Here is a 17,804-nt window from a genome sequence, read left to right as displayed (position 1 = left end):
AAGGGAAGAAGGAAGGAAGGAAAAGAGAAAAAAAAGGAAATGTTGATGTAAAAAATGTCCAAACCTGTAGACAATTTTTATAAGTTTACTTGAGCCAAACTGATGACATATGCCAGGGAGCAAGATCTCAAATGCTTTGTAGAATGACAGTCTCGTAACTTCTTTTATGCAATGGAAGTTCAAGAGAAGATGTAAGGAAGTTTGGAGAAAGCAAGGCGGAGATTGGATTACAGGATAGTTAATAAGATTATGTGTTCTCTGGAGGGTTAATGCCCCTTTCAAGAGATATTACTTCTGATATTTCAAAGGTATGTAACCTAAATGCACAAGAATAATAGACAGGGCTGGCACTAAAAAAGTTATAGACCTGGGTCATGACTACCCACTATGACCTACCCAGTTAGGAATTTATAATCAGATCAAGCCTCTGAGGTTATTTTCCATAGAACCCCTTTTGTTTTTATACATGGAAAAAAAAGAAATAAAATTTTGGATTTATAGCATTTGCTGATTTTCATGGTGTAAATTGTTCAGCCATGGCCAATTTCAGGCTACCTACGTGATGTCACTAAAAACCATCTTGGGTAGAGATATGAAGTAAAACACCATTTTATAGTATTTCATCATGCCATACACATAAAATAGATATATCAAGAGTATAGGTAATAATAAAACGTAGTGAAATAAGTCAGAAGAAATTAATTTAAAGCAATTTATTATTTTGTTTTAATATAATGTATTTAATTATAAGTTGATATCATTTAGTATTTCTGTGGACCAAAAAGGGGGTTCTATAGAAAGTAACATCACAAGGCAATCTGATAATAAATTCCTAACAGGGCAGGTCATGGTGCGTAGTCATGCCTCAGGCATATAACTTCTTTAGTAGAAGCTTTATTTTTGCCTTAAGCAAGCCCTGTTCATGGTTTCTGTGCATGTATGTTGACACACCTTTGAAATGCCTTTTTTTAGACCTCTCAGAAGCAAAAACTGTTACCCCACATCAAGCGTAGGCAACCTGGCTGAGCCCTGACCCACCCTAACTCTTTTAATCTTTGAGAATAGGAAGACATAAGGTTAACAGTTCCTTCTCAAGAAAATGGCTGAATTTAAGGTGGCTGCCAAGGTGACCTTCAGGATACCTCAAACTTCACTGTAATCTCATCTCCACACTCAATGACACAACTAAGAATGTGTGACAGTCAAGGATCATCGTGACATTGCTGGGAAGGAACTTTGAAAGGACAGGAAGTCAGAACCTTTATTTGGTGACCATCTGTTTACATAAAAGTCCCCTTTATTTCCACTCCCCTATATCAGTAGCTCCTCCACCTCTAAGGGAAAGAAGTTGATCTGAAAGGTAGGCTCCCACTTCTCCATTTTCTGACCATTGAATAAAGTTTGCATTGTTAATGCTCACTTGTGGTCTCCTAATTGGCTTTGCTACACCCAACAGAAAAAGAAACCTGCTTGGGGTCCTTGAAAAAGGGACTGATGCCCTTAGGTAATGAAATGGTGACTATGGGCAGCCTGGTCACCCACCTCTCCATTCAGGGAAGCCACATCTGTTCTTCCTTACCTGGCTACTAGGGAAGAGGAGCCAGAGACATCAACTGAGCTTTTCTAACAGCCAAGCACAGGTAAAACAGGAGGTAAATATCATAAGGAGGGATGGGTACCGAGAATAGGACCCCCTGGACTAGTAGGGCCAAGGACACTTTTGCCTACACTGTTCCCACCACTTGAAAGCCTTTCCCTCATTAACTCCCTCACAATCTAAGTAAGAGCTGATAAATTCCAGCTCATCACTCAAGATGTTACCGAGAAGTCTGCTCCTTTGGACTCCAGTTCATGTCTCTTACAGTCCTTACTACATTTTATTATCACTGCCTGTATTTGAGTTTGTCTTGCCTATTGAACTATGAGCTTCTTGAGAGGCAGATTCAATGTTTTGCTCATTCTCATAATGCCTAGCATGCAGTAAATACTCGGTAAATGATCATTTATAATAAAATTATCTTAAAAATTGGTTACTCTCATTTAGTAACTTCCAAAAAGGATCATTTATTGTACAAATAACCTACTGACTACAAGTTAGTCAAGGAAGATGTTCACTGAGTTTGTAGCAGGCCACATGTAACACTGAAATAAAACCCAAAGAAGCACCCCTGGACAAGATCATTCAGGTGTAACCACATAGAAACTCTACTCCTTTAATATGATCCATGATCCTTTCTCCTTTCTGTCCATCCACTCCCTTTCTTTATCATTAAGCCCTTAGGACATCAGATTCTAGTTAGCATCAAACTGTCTTAAAAGCAAAGCCTCGAGTCTGTTGGCCACAGAGTCATAGTTTCGGTCAAGCTAAAGATAACATCTTGACTTCAATTGTGTTTCAGTCCAAGCCCATGAAAGCAGAATGACCCTACCAACCACACTTGCATAAAATCAGACAGAACAATGCCATGGCTGACATCAGGACCTGATACAATGACCAACTATTTCTTATCCTGGCCCCAACCAATCAGTAGAGCCCACAAGCCCAACTCCTTTAGTCAGCATGATTAATGATCCCCCCCCCCCAATATAACCCATCCCCTGGAAGCCACTGGGAGCCAGGTCTTTGAGCATCTTACCTATGACTCTGGGCTTGGTACCATTTCCTCAATGAATAAACCCTTACTTTCTTGACTGCAAACTCCTGTGAGATTTGATTGGCTTTGATGCATGCAGACAAACAAATCTTTTTAGTCTGGTAGCACAGGCACAATCAGCCATGGAGCAATATGAGTAGGACATTCTCTGTACCTTCTTCTCCAGCAGCTGTGGCAGCTTTCTCTGAGTTTTAATCAGAGCTACTCTTTACTGTTTACCCCATCAACAAAAATATAAAAGCATCTACAAACAGAAGGTTTTCCATTTTCATCACTAAGGAAATCTCATTTTGATCATTCTCAAGACAGTTACGAGTGTTAAAGAACAAAATTCAACTGAGTAAATTTGAAGATCTAATTGGCTTTATTAAGTGGTTAATAAATCAGGCAGCATCCCATCTAGCTACTAGAAGTGTGCCAATGAGTCATACAAAATGGAAGGTTTTTATAGGTGGAAAAATGTGGGATTGAAAATTTAAAAGAGTAGATTATTTCAGGTGAGGATACCTTCCTTCCTAAAGGGGAAGAGAGGGGGTCTTATGAGGCAGATTACCTCACTAGTGTTGATCAGAAAACCCCAAACTGACTGGTTTGAAGTGCCACTTCTGGGAGAGGCCAAATTTCAATTAGGTTAGTTATTAAGTTTTGGTTTGGTGACATGGCTTAGCAAAAGTGACTCCATTTTGGCCTATTGGGTTTGGGGTTTTTGTTGTGTGGGGGGGTTTTTAACACAAGGAAGAACAAACTGAAGGGAGAGTATTTGACTAGGTCAAGTAGAAAAAAGCATAATTGTTAAATGAGATGGACAAAAAGGGCAAAGTCAATAGAAGAGAATTCTCTGTGGGTGCAGACTATTTAAATGTACAGTATTTCATATGACTGCCAGTATGATAATTGCTTCTTGCTGAAAACTTGAGTTAACACAAAAAGAAATAACATGATCTATTTCCATTCTATGATGATTGCCAAATTGGTACAAAAATAGTGACAAACTTCCAGTGTGTAAATCAAGATGAAAAGCATTTCTAATTTTTAATGAACAAAGTCAAAGGGCCACAAGAAAAAGAAATTTCAGCAGCAAGCCCCTTATTGCCTATATTCACAACAAATTTCATGTAGAAAAAAACTTTCTTCTTTCCTGTCCTGTGCAAAAACTTATTTGCATTCTTCCTTTTAAGCATCCTTTTCCCTTTTGCTATGCTTGAATTTTGTTCCCCAAACATTTATATATTGAAGTCCTAATCCCCAGTACCTCAGAATGTGACCTTATTTGGTAATCAGGTTAAATGAGGTCATTAGGGTGGGACCTCATCCCATATGGTCTGTCCTTATGAGAAAGGGAAATTTGGAGAAAGACATGCACACTAGGAGAATGCCATGTGAAGATGCAGTGAGTGGATGTTCATCTATAAGCCAAGGAGAGAGGACTGGAACAAATTCTTCTATCACAGCCCTCAGAAGTAACCAACTTTGCTAATACCTTCATTTCAAACTTGTAACATCCATAACTACAAAACAATACATTTCTGTTGTTTTTGCCATTCAGTTTGTGGTACTTTGTTATGGCAGCCCAAGAAACTAATATACTCATCCTAGACATTCTTTCCCAGATATCCTTCATCCTGGCTTTTGCATCATTACCCAAGATTTAAAAAAAGATCACTTCACATATGTATATTATATATCTTACAGTTTCATTTGCCTTCTTTTAACATCAGTGTGTAATCTTACCTCACAAAGTTAGGTGTACTACAGGAAAAACCTCTACGGTTTTCAAAACCATAATAATCAAGTTTTATAATCACCAAAAAAGGAGAGCACAAAAGAAAGCCAATGCTGCCCGGCCAGGCGTGGCTCATCAGTTGAGTGTCGACCTAGGATCCAGGCGATCAGGGTTTGATTCCCGGTCAGGGCACATGCCTGGGTCGCCTGCTCAATGCCCAGTTGGGGGCGTGCAGGAGGCAGCCGATCAATGACTCTCATCATTGATGTTTCTATCTCTCTCTCTCCCTCTCCTTTCCTCTCTCTAAAATCAATAAAGATATATTAAAAAAAAAACAAAAAAAAAAACAATGCTGAGAACTCTCATAAAACAGCTCCAAAAGCAGAAGACAATATTGACTGTGCACTATCATTAACTAAAGCTATCCTAGTCCCTTTGTCATCTAAAGCAGTTATTCCGTGATCTTTTCACTTGCAATAATGAACTGAGCTTTTGATAAAAGAAAATATTTGATCTCCTTTAACTAAAAAAACTCCCCTTTATAAGTCCATTTAATATTCTAGAAGGGTTTTTTCCTTTGAAGAAATATAAGTTTGACATTCTAAAGGCATTTGTATTTTAAAGCTTACAAAAAGATTTTTGGAGGGTACCTGGAGGAGCACTGACTTGCCTCTGTAGCTCAAAAGTTCAATTATTATAGACATTTCACTCAGAATAGCGTTTCTATCTTTTAACCTTCATCTAAATAATGTTCATTTCTCTTTCACTATGATAGAGTTCAAGCCCTTGTAATACACTGTAAAACATGTAGGAGATGTATAATTGTACATTTTTTCTTTCTCCCTGGATTTTAAGCATCTGTCTATACCCCAAAATAAAATAAAACTTCATGATTTTCAATAATACAACTTTCCCAAAAAGAAATCAGTAAGGATAGATTGCAATTTTCTCAGAGAAGAAAAATGCATCAGGAAAACATATCTCGTTCATTGTGTTTTTCTTCTGAAACACAAGAAAGAGATTTCCTAATTTTGGAAAGTTGATTCCTACAAAAGCATTTCTAAACTGTGAGAAGATTATCTCAGCAATGAGAAATGAAAACTTCTCTTTCCAAAAATATTTACATGATTTGCAAAGAGACGGCTGAAACAGATCTTAATGGGCAGCTTATATTTGTTGTAAGTGAAAAAGGTGACAGAAAAGTGATTGAACATGACAGGACTCAGCTTTTAAAAACTGACTTCATTTGGTAACTAATATAAAGAACTGTGCTTGCTTAATTCATGTCATTTTTCCCGCATGAGAAGCAGTAAAATCCAAAATGAAACAGAAAGAATACATTTGACTAAGATGTAATTTCAATATGTGGCTGAAAACAAATCAAGAGTAAAATCACCTTGACTGCTATGTAGGTCAGGGTTCTTTGTCAGTAAGCAATGGAAAATGACTCTGTCTAACTTAAGCAGGAAGAAATCCTACGGGAAGCACAGTGGGGAGCTCCAAAATAAGCCAGCCTGAGAGGATAGGACCCAGACTGTGTCCCATCCGTGTAGCAAGAACTAACGGGCAGATTTGCCTGGGTGTTATCACTAGAATAAGTCAACTCCAACTACTTTCCCATCTAGGTTAAGTCTGGGGAGATTCTGGTTAGCCTGCGTTGGTTACCCACCTAGAAGAGTTAAGAGTCCTTTGACCAAGGTTGCAAACAATGTGGGAGAGAGTTGTAATTTCTTAAAAGGAAATTTAGAAGTGTTAAATTAGAGGAGAAATGGGTGCGAGGTTGCATAAATAAGTAAATAAACAAATAAACATCATCTACAAGTGGACTCAGATAAGAGCAAAATACATACTCTGTATTTGTTTTAATATATCTTTATTGATTTCAGAGAAAGGAAAGGAGAGGGAGAGAGACAGACAGAAACATCATTGATGAGAGAGTCATTGATTGGCTGCCTCCTGGGCGCCCCAAATGGGGATTAAGCCGGCAACCCGGCAGGTGCACTGACCGGAATCAAACCCCGATTGGTCTACGCTCAACTGCTGAGCCACACCCTGGGCTATGTATTGTTGGAAAGAAAAGTTATTCAAAACTCACCTTTCACCTAGTAATGACTATATAAAAGGCCTAGTGAACTTTTTAAAATGTTTATTAGACATTTCAAAATGCAATTCACCTAAATAATTTAAAGCCTTTGTCATGCTAAAAACCAACTACCTACAGACTCTTCTACATTTATAAGGTAGCATACATATATTAAATAGCTCATGAATGCACTTTTGAAGGTTTATTATATAAAGAAAGAGACATTTGTGTACTTTAAGGATGATACTTCAGCCCGGCTGGGCGTGTCTCAGCAGTTGAGCATCGGCCCAGGATCCAGGCTATCAGGGTTCGGTCCCCAGTCAGGAGCATGCAGGAGGCAGCCGGTCAATGACTCTCTCATCATGGATGTTTCTATCTCTCTGTCCCTCTCCTTTCCTCTCTATGAAATCAATAAAGATATATTAAAAAAAAAAAAAAGGATGATCCTTCAGCCCGGCAGGGTAGCTCAGTTGGTTAGAGCATCCTCAAGATATGCCAAGGTTTTGGGTTTGATCCCCAGTCAGGGCACATACAAGAATCAGCCAATGAATGCATAAGTAAGCAGAACAGCAGGTGGATGTTTCTCTCTCTCTCTCTCTCCAAAAACAAAATCAATAAATTGAAAAATATTTTCAAAAAGAATACTTCAACTATGTAGACACTCCTCATGAAAATGTTCTCAAGCTTGCCTGTTTTTATCCCGACTTTTATAAATAGTGCCTGCAGAAAGCAAACATCTATTTTTATGATTTTGAACTTTGAAATTCACATGAATAATAAAAATAAATTTATTTTACAGCTGATTCTGAGATTGACTCAGGAACAGATAACTATCTGAGCCATCAGCTAAAGATCTTGAACATAACTACTGAAATATCTAATATTGCTGAGCACACACACAAAAAAGTATGAAAATGTAGTAATGATCTGAAATTTTCAAAAACATACTAAATAACTCAATTGAACAGACATTTGACACTAATCCTTCACCAAATTCTCTCACTGCAAAGATAAAAACATAAATATAGACATAGACCCTCCCCTCAAGTCATTCAAAATCAGACCTGTTCATAAGTAATTAAGATGTTATATGGAGAAGCAATAAAAGAATTATGTTCAAGATACTAGAACAGTATAAAGAAAGGAAGGCTTTAAAAGAGATGGTGTTTGACCTGGTATTTGAAGGATGTGAAAGCAATCAGAGTGGAAAAAAACTTGCTAATCAAGGAGACAAATATAAAAGCCTTGAAATATTAAACATGGAGAGTTGTGGGAAAGGCAATAAATTTGAACTACAGAACCAGTAGCTGGAAGTCAGGGTCCATATCATAAAAGCAATTCATGCTATAATTAGCAATTGAATTTAACCTTATAGGTCAATATTGTGTAAACTATCTACTCTAAGAACAAAGAATTCCTAGTCAAATAAGCTTGAGAAATGCTACATACTGAAAACCTGTACAGTGTCCATTATAGACAGCAGACCAATATTTATATCAACCACTCCCCCAATAAAGTCTCAATGAAGTTTGAGGAACTGACTCCATCTCCAGAGGAGAGCCCTGATTAGTCTAAGCAATTATAATATCCTATCTCTCTTACCCAAGATTGGTCACAGAACTCTGGTCTAAGTCAATCAGCACAAAGTATTCTCCTGGTAACAGTTAGTGGTGCAGTGTTGGACCTAAACAATTGCATCAGACTAAAGAAAAGTGTTATTGTTCCTCTAGTGAGGAAAAGCACTCTCTTTCTTCCTCTCTCTCCCCTGGAGGACTTAAGTCATAATAAATACAGCCTTAATGATACAGGCAATGGAAAATAACCCTGTGACTACAAGAAGTACCAAACTTAGGATTAAGTCATCAGGGTGGATGGTAGAGCTAACAGTAGAACCAGTCTTTGATCACATCATTGAATTGCTGGATCAGCCAGTGCAGAATACAGGAAGACCTGATTCACAATGTCACGGGGCTTATTAGGGAAGAAGGCACATATACAGTAATTTCAATACACTTTTAAAGCACTCTAGTAGAAATTAGTACAGGCATAAAGCAATAAAGAAGATATTGGCTCCACTAGGTAAGGAGAGGAAGTTGTCATGCTCTTTACTTGAGTCTCCAATAATGCTCAGGAATCCATAGTTTGTCTACAAATCCATTTTGTTTTAATTCTTTGATATGCTTAGCATTTTATATTATACCCCCAAAACCATATAATTACAAAAAGTAAAATCAGGTCCAAAATGAAGGTGTTGACCAATAGTAGACAAGTAGCATATTAATTAAAAATGAACTAAATAGCCTTGGCTTGTGTGGGTCAGTTGGTTGAGCATGTCTTATGCACCAAAAGTTCGTCGATTAGATACCCTAGTAGGGAGCATGCAGAAGGCAGCCAATTGATGTTTCTCACATCAACATTTCTCTCTTTCTCTCCCTTTCCCTTCCTCTCTCTCTAAAAATTAATAAAAATATATTCTTTTAAAAATGAACTAAACATAGTTTATGATTTTCATTTTACATAGGATTGAAAAGGCATTTATTTCTTTTATATTTCAATAGTCAAATAAGAATAAAATAATTCGGAACTACTTGTGCATATATTTTTCTGCATTTCAAACAATATACTATCACTGTAAATTCATAAATAACTTTATCCCCTATTTTCTCAGTTGTGCATTTATATTTTACATATACCATTCTATTCAGTAGGATTTCACTATTGCATGAGTTTAATACTTTCTCAAATATAAATGGCCAATTCATGATGTAATTTAAATTTTTTGAAAAGGGTTTTGTGATTGGCTATATGGAAAGCCATGACTGGGATCCTTTGAAAATGTAGCCAAATTTTTAAGTTCTCATAAATACAATAAGCCTTATAATTAGTGTTCAACAAACTATACTATTAATGTTGGAGTATCTTCCCATCAGTAAAACTTCACTTGTGCCTTAAATGTTTGGGGGTTTGTTTTGCTTAAAAGAGATGTATAAAAATTATCATTGATGATAAATTTATGACCTGAAAACACCACACCTAGCAAGCTTTGTTTCTCTACCTAATAATTTATTGTGTGATCTTACCTAGAAACACCCTGGTGACTTTCTCACCAAGTAATAAAACAAAGTGTTCAATTATCCTCATGATTTGTCAAGACCAAGGAATTGGAAAGAGACAGCTTGAAAAAGAAAACCACATCAAACTGGTTTTGTTTCCAGGAATAAGATTCTGCCATAAATTTTAAAAAATAAAAATTAAAAAACACTCTTCAAATTTAATTTGGACTTTTTTAAACCTCAGTTGATGGAGATGGAAACACTTTCACTTGTTTTATCTTAGCATAATGGAGATAAATGCAAAAATGTCATGTGCATTTTTTATTTAAAATGAAGAATCTTGTCTGTAGAATAAAGGCTGTAGGCATAAAGTTTTTCATCTAATAGCAATGTTTTGACTATTTTATGCTGGAATCTTCATTTTGACAGTCTTGCAGCTGTGAAAGTTTGCAGTTTCCTGAGCTAAACTCAAGAGGCTCTGAGTCCGTTGCCAGCTGTCTTTCAATTTCACATCAACTCTCTTGATATTTTGTCAGTTCAAAGCTTTTGCAAAGTTTGCAAGGCCTGAATTCATTAGATAAGGGAAATGGGTCATCTTAATCTTAGCCAACCTCAACTGCCATAGAGATTCACTACTGTAAATTTCCTTCAAGACTGAATTAGAAAATGGACCCCATGAGTCTTTGTCAGTTTTGGTTTTTGATGATACCATTGTAACAGCAGCCCCTGAAGCTCTGTGTACCTCAATAAAAAATTCTGGTTTAAATTCCCTTTCCTTTATATTTTCTGTATAAAACTGGATGCTGACGGCTGCAATAAAAATGGCAAAAAGGTCATTTAAAGTTCAGTTTGCTAGGCACATGATAGGCAACAAATGCATCACACAGGCACTTTTTAAAAATTATGGTGAATATTAAAAGAAAAATCCATCTTGTTTTTAAAGAATTCTGCAGCATCCTAAAAGAACTAAAAAACAAAAACAAAAAAACAGATTGTCAAGGATAGTTAAGGAAGTTGGAACACAAAGCTTCAAGCAACAAAAGAATTTGATAGTTCCTCGGAGAGTGAGGAACAGCCTTATTGTCACAGGCAATCATGTTGTCTATATTTTAGTACAGTATACATCTTAGACCTGCAGAGGCCTAGCACTTGCGGCCTCTTATTATTAGAAAGAAATATTTAAGTATATGTCTGTATTTTAAACTGAAGGTAAAAAAGCCAAATAGTATGTGGAACAGGGAAAGCATTGGTAATATTCTGTACCAATAGAATGTTACAGGGATGAACGAGTGCTTCATCCCACAAAGATTAAATTTGTCCAAATTTGGCATTCTGAAAGTAATTCCCAAGACAGTGGAAAGAGAGAAATGAAGTATGAAGGCAGAAGACTTCAGAGAGAAGTAGAAATTGCCTTCAGTAGAATTTCAGATTATGCGAACCAACTTACATTTATTGCCAACTGCTTTTCTGTAACTCACCTGTTATAGCACAGTGTGACCTAAAGCACAGTCTTCAGAATTAGAAAAATCCATATTTGAATCTGTTTTGGCCACTATTATATAATCTTGGACATGTCTTTCACAGTTCCTGAGCCTCAGTTGCCTTGTTTACAAAATTGAGATAATATCTAAATCTTGGTGCCGCTGTGAGGGTTAAATTATATGTAATGCATGTCAAATACCTGGCATCTAGTACATGAACAATAAATGCTTGCTATTATTTTTTTTAATAAATACCACAGTACAAAGAATAAAAGTTTATTGTACTCTCTGAATTTGTAATCCAGAGAAACTATTAAACCTATTCTTGTGAAATGTAGGGAAACTAGAGTGCCTACTGAAGCTCTTTTTATGTCTATCACTCACAAGCTCTATGACAGTGTTGTCCAGCAGGACTGTCTGTGATGATGGAAATGTTTAATATCTGCACTACCAAATATAGTAACCACATGTGGCCATGGCACACAAATGTGCCTGATGCAACTAATTAAATGTCTAATTTTATTGTATTTTACTTAATTCAAATTTAAACTGCCATGTGTGGCTAATGCTACCATATTGAATAACACAGCATTATACTGATTGACGCTCTCATTAGACCCTCTTAGAGACTATCAGAGAAAAATAGCTGAAGTGAAGAAAAGTTTAACATAGTTAGATATGAAGGCCTGCTCCCTTAATGCAATCTTTGGATCTTTGGAAAATTCTATTTACTAAGCTGTGATGCATCAAAACTTCTCCTAAGGAAATTAACAGGGGCTTTGCTAGGTGGTATGAGAGAAATGGTGAGCTACCCAGATAGCAAATTATGGCAGAGCTCATTGTCAGCTGCTTGATAAGATGAGAAACACCAGGACCCTATAAGAACTTCCACTGCCACGAGCTTCCCAAGGAGGTATCTATGAGGGAAGTCACTGCCAATAGGAGCCACTATCAGCAGAATCAGTGCTTGGGAACCCATAAGTAGCAGTTGTTTGGATTGGCTTATGAAGACATGACTTCTTGGAAACCCGCATTTTTTCTATTTTCAGTTGGATGTTACCCATGTAGAAGAATAAACTTTAATCCCCTTTGCCATGTAACCTAACATATTCACATTTTCTGAAGAATAGCACATCTTTGAGGAGGCATTATTCTGCCTGTCATACACACGTATACTCCTGACAGAGCAGCCATGATGACAATTTGGGTCCTCATGTATCAACGTAAACTTGGATCCTATGTCCAACAATTAGTAAAATGTTTAGGTACTTCTCCATCCAAAGTATATCATGGTCCTAGTAAATGGTCACAGGTCCCTTTGAGTAATGACTGGAGTAATCATTACTCTCTCTATATGCTGTTGGTGTTGCAAGATCCTTTATCATGGGAATTTGGCCTTCCCTTTAGTCAATGAGTTCTAGATCTCAGAATTGGCTCCAATCTGTGAACTGAGCAAGGGATTATGACATTTTGTTGGGGTGGCTGTTCTTAGTTTCCTGATCATCAGTACTTGGTTTCTTTTGGTTGCATAGATTGTGAAATACCACTGTTGACTACCCATCTCTTTTGCCCCGGAGGATGCCATGCTCTGTCTCCATAGTTCTCTGTGAGTCAGACATGCCTGGCTTCTACTCTGACCTATGGCCATTACAATAATTTCATATACCTTGCATCTGATAGTTAAGTATACTGCCTGCCCTCTAATATTTCAGGGCTTTTTAATTCTCTTTGCTATCAATAATCCCAAGTCTATAACAGCATCTTCTATTGCTACAGAGGAGAGCCACCACTGAGCTCAGCAATGCTGGTGCCAGTCTCAGTGCAATCCATATGACTATGGTTGACAGGTTTTTTTCTTCCAGCACTTTAAAGATGTCGTTCCATTGTATTCTGGTTTGCATAGTTTTTAGACCAAAAAAAAAAAAAAAAAAAAATGGTTTATTATATTTGTTCCTCTCTATGTAATGTATCCTCTCTCTCCCTCTGTGTGTGTGTGTGTGTGTGTGTGTGTGTGTGTGTGTGGTTTTTATTATATTGGTGTTCTTTGGTTAGGGTGTCTAATTTAATTAATTTTAATTAATTCATTAATTTTGGAAAATTTGCAGACATTATTTCTTAAAATGTTTCTTTTGTTTCATGCCTTCCCCCCCCCCCCCCATTACGGGATTTCAATTGCACTTATATTTGACCATTTGATATCATCCCATAGTTCTTGCTTTGTTCTGAGATAGGGTTCCCCCCCCATTCACTTTTATCTCTGTTTTTTAATTTTTGTAATTTCTATTGCACTATCATTAAGTTCACTGATTCTTTTCTCAACTGTGCCAGTTGAAGAACCAATCAAAGGCATTCATCATCTATATTATGGTGTTTTTTACTTCTACCATTTTCATTTGTTTTTTCATAATTTTCATCTGTCTGATAAAATTACCCATCTGATCATGTATGCTGTCCACCTTTTATACTTGAGCCCTCAACACAGTGATCATAATTATCTTAATTTCCTGATTGATTGTTTCAACATATGTATTATATTTGAGTAAGATTATATCTATGTATCAGTTCTATGTCTCTTGATAGTGTATAGATACTTTTTACTTTTCTGTGCCCCTTGTAATTTTTTGTTAAAAGATGGAGGTAAATGATTTGTGTACTGGAAAATGGGCATGCCTTTCTTTCTGCTAGGCCTTTATTATGGGAGATTGAATTAATTTAGCCAGAAGTTGAGCTGAGTTTTGGACTTAGAATAGAGTCTGATTTAGGTTAACAAGTGGTTTGTCTAAATTTCTGCTCCGCTATCAGCTTTAGGACTTCCTTTGTGCTATGCCTCAGAGAGGCTCTCTCCTCATGCTCTTTCCCCTCTCCTGGTAATAGAATGCTGCTACTTGTTACTCAATTTTGTGAGCTGGAGTCCGGTGGTGTCTGTCCTAGTAGGTAAGCAAGGACTTGATTCCTGTCTCTCCTTGAAGATAAATGCCTTTCTCACAAAATTTGTAAACTTGATCAGCTAGATTGATGACACTGCTTCTTTCCCATTTTCTATGCCCTAAGATAAAGTATGATGATGTTTCTGGGAATTTTGTGTGAATGTACCAATCTCATCTCAGCAATAAAATGAAGAGGTAAGGGAAGGTCTATTATATTCAGCTGGAGTTTTGAAGGGGGAACCACAAACTTCCAACACCACGAAGTTAGAAGAGTGGCAGCAGTAGAAAGCCAAGAGAAAATGATCCTGATCTAAGGTAGGCTCACCAGGAGATGTTTCTTTCAATAACAATGGTGAAGGATTTGGGTTTCATTTTTATCAGACAAGATTTCTTTAAAATGCACAAGACTAAAATTCTAGCCTATAACTCTCTTAAGGATATTTTCTTTGTGCATGGTACCTGGCTAAGATAGAAATATGCTATAAAATTCAACTATTTTATTAGATTTTACTCATTTTGGTACAATGAGATATAAAAAAGTAAAAGTAGTAGAGAGAGTCATTTGCATGTAATATACTTCTACACTTAAGTTTCTCCTAAATAAAGTAGCAAATAATTAGGACCAAGACTATAGCAAATCATCTGAAACTTAATGTCAAAAATGCAAATATTGCTGGTATTCCCAAAATATTGCTAGCAACAGAAAACAAAAGCAAAGTCATTAACTTATTTTCACAAGTGAACAAAATCTACATGCAATATTATTTTACTCCTTATTGCTATATTATGAGCAGAATTTGCTGAAGGTTGGACAACAAATTGTCTCATTGCTAAAAATATTATTGAATACCTAGTATGTGCCAGAGATAATGGTGTTTTATGTACATCAACTCTAATTCTTATAAGAATACTATATGATAGGTCTTATAATTTTAGTTAAGGTGTAGAGACTTCAAGTAATCTGTTCAATCTCACACTGTTGGTAAGTAACAGATTAAGGGCTCTAGAATGAGATGATTTGTCCTGAAAATTCATACCCCTAAATACTATGCTGTGGGGCCTCTTTAGAGTAAAAGAAACTACATGATTCTAAGCTTAAGATTTCCTCTGAAATAGATTTGTTTAACCTAAAATCTTTCTACCCTGGAGACATAGTATTCCTTTTAATGAAGCCTCAGCCTTGACTCCTTCCTGTCTTTACATATACCCAGGAGAGATGCCAAGGTGTTACTAATACTGTATATCACCCAGATACAGAATGAGTTCCATTTAAAAACAAAAAAAATTACAACGTATTTAATAGTCCTAGGAAAAGAGAATGGGTGAATTGAGGCACCAAAAAAGTTTCTAGCCTTGGCTCTTTAAAAACCACAACTGAGGAAGGGCAAGGACCCCACAAACACCCAGTCTGGGTGGATAACTTAATCTCCATCCAAGCATCTCGGGAAAAAGTGGCAAGACCAAGTCTCAACTTAAGACAAGAATGCCTTTCTCAAGATGAAGTAAGCTGTAAGAGTCTGGAATATTTGGCTCTCTTTCTTAGGAGGGCCACCAAAAGCTTGGGCAAATACTACGCAACTAAAAATAAGCAAAAGAAGAAACAAATACATGCTACGATACTTCCACAATGATAAAACAGGAAAAGTGAAATGGAAGTGGCCTTTGTTCACATTGGGCTAAGCCCTGGAATGAGATGATCTGCATGCTCACTTCAGAGAGCAGGAGCGTGGAGCCAGTGATTGCACTCAGGCTGGTGTGGTGCACAGGACGACTTCCATAGCTGATTATTCAGCTGATAACTCGTTCTTACCAAAAAAAGTAAATAAGCAGGAATGATAGGTTTCCTGAACAGATCAAAGAATTCTTCTTCCCTTGCAAATGTTCTTCTGGGAAATTAAGAAGAATTACTTGTATGCGGAAATAATATTTCTGTCCTCTCTCAAAGTCAGAGACTTAATATCAGTGGGTTTTTTTCTCTAACTTTAGGCTACTTCAGCCCACCCTCATGGGATATTTTTTTAATTAATGAATTTCTACAGTCAAGAGCCATTATTTCCTGATAGAAAAAGAAGAGCTAAAGAGAAAAGAGTGATTTATGAACTTGTAGACACAGACATTCGACCTCCTGGCTGACAGGTTAGAATTCTGTTCATTTATTTTCCCTTCACCTGTCATTTCTCCTTTCAAATAGTCAAGTGAACAAACATTTCATTTGATGCCAGTGTAACTCAAATTTTTATGTATTAAAAAAGATGGATCTGGGTTTCGAAGTTGCCCTCACTGGTTTTTAAAAAGCAAACAGGACACCTCCAGGAAATTTAGCAGTCAGCTATACTTTTGATAGCTGGGGAGGTACTGATAAACTGTTTGGTATCATCCAAATAAGCACTATAGGGCTAAGTAACCTATAAAATTGAATTAAAATCATATTATGGGATTTTTTCCCCCCACATCAGAGTGATAAGCCTTATGCAATGCAAAGAATTTAGTAAAGTTTTTCTTCAATTCTACATCATAGTCTCACATCATAGAACCATTTTGAAAGATTTGGTCCAGACAACGATGATGATAAAGGACACTTTTCATTTGTAATTTAACAACAGTAAAAGAAATAAGTACCATTGAATTGTTGCCCAAAACAAAGCACATGTAACTACTATTCATTATCTTTATAATTACATGTATAGTACTAAACAACATAACTACCACTAACTTAACACCTTAACATCTGAGAGACTAAATAGAATTGCTAAAATCCACTGAACACTGGAGAACTTACACCTACCCTCAGACCTTACAGATTGATGGTCAATTCTGAACAAGTGTATATCATGCAGTATTCATTTAACCATACTGGACGAGGGTAGCAGAGATAGCACAAAAGAAATTAACTAAAGCCTTTATACTTAATTGTAAGGTTGGTATATGAATTTTCCCCCTTAGATTTACTTTTGCTTGGTTCAGGAGAAGGGAATTTTTTAGACATCAATTTGATTTTACTTGAGGGTTGAGTCGTATGACTCTTTCTATCATAAAAACAAATCCTTGATTAACTTCTTTTTTGTGTCCACGTTGTACACGAGGTGTTATTAATCCCTAATGTATTAGTAGCTTTCCTTAGGCAAATGTTCCCAGCTCTGGGTTAGAGGGACAGAATTGGTCTCCAAACTACAAATTAATTCTTAGTGTATAAAACATTCTAAAGTCATTTGATTTGAACTTGGAAATAATGTTCCCCGAGAAACAATCTTGTAAGTGGTGACTCGGTCCCAGGTCACCTTATACATCTCACAATGCAATGAAATTTACCATAGCATCCTTCCACCATGCATGATGCTGTTTTTATGGGTTTTTTTTTAAAATATGTTTTTATTGATTGTTTTAGAGAGAGGGAGGGAGAGGGAGAAGGGAAGAGAGAGAGAGAGAGAGAGGGAAAGAGAGAGAGAGAGAGAGAGAGAGAGAGAGAGAGAGAGAGAGAGAGAGAATATTGATTGATTGCCTCCCATATGCACCTCGACTGGGGATCAAACCTGCCACCTGGGTATGTGCCCTGACCAGGAATCAAACTGGTGACCTTTTGGTGCATGGGACAATGCTCAGCCAACTGATCCACCCCAGCCAGGGCAGACGGTGCTATTTTAATAGTATTGAATGAACTAAACAAGGAGACCATTAGGCTGAGGTTGCTTTAGTGCGTTGGTAGCCTATGTAATCAAACCAAAACCTATTTCTAAAATGCTTCAAGGTTAAGAAATCAAAACCTAAGGACAGCAGAATAATACAAAATTTTTAATTATCACTGATAGAATAATTACTTGTAAATGTCAACCCATAAAATCTCTTTTTTTTTTTGATAAACTTAGAATTTAGACATGTGATGGTC

This window comes from Miniopterus schreibersii (genome assembly GCF_964146895.1).
Source record: "Miniopterus schreibersii genome assembly, chromosome: 7".
NCBI lineage: Eukaryota > Metazoa > Chordata > Mammalia > Chiroptera > Miniopteridae > Miniopterus > Miniopterus schreibersii.
Note: the sequence above shows the minus strand (reverse complement) of the source record.